This window comes from Aplysia californica, unplaced genomic scaffold (assembly GCF_000002075.1).
Source record: "Aplysia californica isolate F4 #8 unplaced genomic scaffold, AplCal3.0 scaffold00419, whole genome shotgun sequence".
In the NCBI taxonomy this organism is placed as follows: Eukaryota; Metazoa; Mollusca; class Gastropoda; order Aplysiida; family Aplysiidae; genus Aplysia; species Aplysia californica.
Genome location: NW_004797689.1, coordinates 298,980 through 302,322, shown reverse-complemented (window position 1 = coordinate 302,322; position 3,343 = coordinate 298,980). Strand labels below are relative to the sequence as shown.

General features: G+C 43.3%; 2 protein-coding genes across 3 annotated transcripts in view; one reads left to right on the top strand and one right to left on the bottom strand.

Annotated features, from left to right (window-relative positions):
* Positions 1 to 3,343, bottom strand: part of LOC101860757 (cleavage and polyadenylation specificity factor subunit 2) — a gene marked incomplete at its 3' end in the record, with an annotated part of 149,649 nt that overhangs the window by 81,371 nt on the left and 64,935 nt on the right.
* The window catches only part of LOC101858291 (prolactin-releasing peptide receptor), a 29,220-nt gene continuing 25,883 nt past the window's right edge, over positions 7 to 3,343 (top strand). The window contains exon 1 of one of the 2 annotated variants that reach the window (XM_035971334.1): positions 7 to 128. The gene's annotated coding sequence lies outside the window, so the exon portion shown is untranslated. The other variant, XM_005104407.3, reaches the window with a different exon arrangement.

The window sequence follows — 3,343 nt, the reverse complement described above, 5'->3', positions numbered from 1 at the left end:
CTTTCCCCAAAACAGGCGACGGTGGAACAGAACTGAGTAGCCCTGGCATCAGACAATCAAACCTCGGTCAAGCTCACTCACACACAGGTGCCCTGTGGAGACATATTATAGCCCTCGTGCCGTGTGCCGTGCGTACTCACTACTTCCTCGCGCGCGCTTTCTCCCTCACTCTCCCACTCCCTCGCGCGCTCTCTCCCTCCCCGTCTCACTCCCTCGCTCCAATCGAAGGCGACATCGAGCGATTGACCGCTGATGATTCTTATCGCCTCCTTTACACCAGCACTTTCTTTTTTTTGTCTAACCGGTGTGCATTTCAATCATTGTTCCGCGGTGACTTCGTACCACGAGTGAGGACTACATTCTTCGGCTTCTGAAGTGACCAGAGGTAATAGAAAAACTTTGCGAGCGAGTTGACTATCTGTTCCTCGAGTGTGTATGTGTGTGAGTGTGCAAGTGCGTGCGTTTGGTTCTTTTACATCAATAAGCAAAGGTACTGTAATACAGATAAAATATGTTGTGCTTTTAAAATTAGACAACTCGTTTAAAAGTAATAACAGCAACATATAGGGTCACAGTGTTTTAAGAGTTGCACATGACATCAAACTGACGAGATTACTTTAACACATATAATACCTTGGTGAACTTTTTGTTGGATCGTTATACAAATGCTGATAAGAATAGAGCGGTTATACGTTAGTCCGTCGTGTGGTCGGAGGTCGCTTCTTCTTTCTTGTTTCTCTTTCACGTTCTGTCCCAGCACCTAATGGCCGTTGCCGTGATGATGTTTCTCTTTCCTCGTGTTAAATAAAATTTGAAAAACATCAATCCCTGCTACTATTTCACAAGGATTCCTGGATATCTGCAGGTCTCATCTATGATTTTACAAGCCAAAGTGCCAGAATACAAGTATATGTGATTAAACTATTAAAGCTGCAAAAAGCTCAACAGTTTGAGAAAATCTGGGCCAATGAACCCAACTGGCGAGTGATGGTAATTATAGTTTTAATTACCCGACCACATGGTACATCATACAGCTTCTGCTTTTCCCGCAATAGAATTTGAACGAATTAATCATTTAAGTCCAGCTGAAGTTTACCACGCATTGACGTATAACAGACTTCGTTTTTCTTCTCCCCACCACCTCCCCCCGTTTTAATCGGCGTCTGCGGAGCTGCGGTCGGTCGCTTTGCCGTCGCTGTGAGAAGACGTGGGTTCGATTCCCGCGTTGCGACGGGATTTCCTTTCAATCGATTGTCTCCGTCTGTCTGCTGAGACTTGTATCCTCCTTTGCCCGGATTCACCCTGGTAGGCAGAGTCAAAGAAGCTTATCTTCTAAAGGAACGTAATCGCGTCGAAAGGGATGTATCGCATCTACAATCATACTGCAATAGCCTTTCTTTCGTTACGAGTCTCTAGTTTAGTTTAGTTTAAGTAAGAGTTTTACGGCACTTGCAACACAATAAGGTCATATACGTGCCGAAGAATAGATGTTACAAGAGAGTAAGTTACACAAAAAAGAAGGCGGATAGATAAGGACGATAGGTGTTTGATAGGAAATAAGGAGCAAACCACACCAGAGCACCCGCCACGAGTCTCTGCATTTTAAAGATGCCACAAGTCATTAAAATTAACCAAGGCCAAAAAAAATATTTTTAATTCTAACAAAATTAGTGTTTGAGTAAACAAAAGAACATAGAGCTGGGAGAATGTAAAACAGACACACAGAAACAAAAGAACAAAAAGCAAAACAGAAGGATAGTGGACAAAAATAATTTTAAAGTACGGCCCACCAGTGGCGCCCTCCAACCACCCGCTGTTACAAAGTCAGATAAAAGATAGTCAACGACACACAGATTGATGTCAAGACAATGTCCGCAGTACGAATGTAGGCGATAGGTGTTAATATTAATCAGGAAGTACGTGTGGAGACGCAGATCGACTTGGGGGGGGGGGGGGGAGAGAAGAAGTATGACAGACAGCTAGACAAGCAGACAGACACAAACAAACAAAAAGGGAAAGCAGTAAGACCTTCCAGCCAGCGGCCAGCTCCTAATCACCCAAACCACAACAGATAAAAGAATACAAACAGGACGTAATTACCACTTTACACCCACCTGATGACAACGTGATGATTAGCATAATAAAAAGCGTAGGATCAAATACCTATGGCGTCACCATAAAGAAAGCGTATTTCGCCATACCTGTCATGTTCAGCTCAACCGGAGACGCCAAACAATACCAGCATCATTAATGAACCCATGGAGGAAAAAAAAGGAAAATAAACCCAACAAAAGGCATAAAATCTCTGATTGTATTTCTCGAGAGCCACATTTTACACTCCTCTCACTCGTTGCTTTCTATCAATCCTTTAGCAATATATTTTGCCATGCATATATATCCATCTACCCTTGCATCACTTTTCCTTTCAATAAAGCAAACATTCCACTCTCTAGCGCACACACACCCAAAAAAGTATTGGTCCATGCATACGCATAAACCGATCAACCAGTGCTTGTCTCCATTTGCTCAGGGAGTTTTGAATTCATCCAAGCATCTTTCCCTACTTCCACCCATCCGTTCGTTCGTATGTTTGAGGTTGGGTGTCAGTTACCTTTCACATCGTTTCATTTGTGGCGTAACGACCAGACTTCTTTGCAGCAGCATGCTGGATAATACACGAGTTTTCTTCCCACGGTATATTACACACACACACACACACACACACACACACACACACACACACACACACAAGCACACACACACACAAACAAGCACACACACACGCACACATACATATCCACACGCATGCGCGCGCACACACCACTCGAAGAAGCCCGTCTTCTAACTGCTCTCAAAATTAAATTATGTGTCAATTGGTTCGTAAAACATTTATTTACAATAACAAGTCTGTCTGCGGACCGGTTGTCAGAGATTGCTCAGTTAGGACGTGACCCCACTTCGGGCGGTATAGTGCAGAACAAATGCGTGAGAACCAAATACAGACATTACAGAATTTTAAAGTGTGGGAGTCGGGAGGTCACACTTGCACCGTACAGCGAGTTTCAGCAATGTAGAAATATGTGTAGTGCGTTACGACTGCCATGAAAAATAGTCCCAATATGGGGAAAAAACTAAGCTCTGGCGAACAGTTAGTTCGCATCTAGGGATGTGACGTCTAGTAATAGAAACGCACGTATAGTTTGCGGTGGCCATAAAAACGTAGATTAGACTGATAATAAAGTAAAAAAAATATATACGAATCTTAACACGTAAAAAAAGTATTTTATATTAAGTATATATCTGTATGTCTCACCCCAGCCCTCCCTCCCTCCCTCCCTCCCTC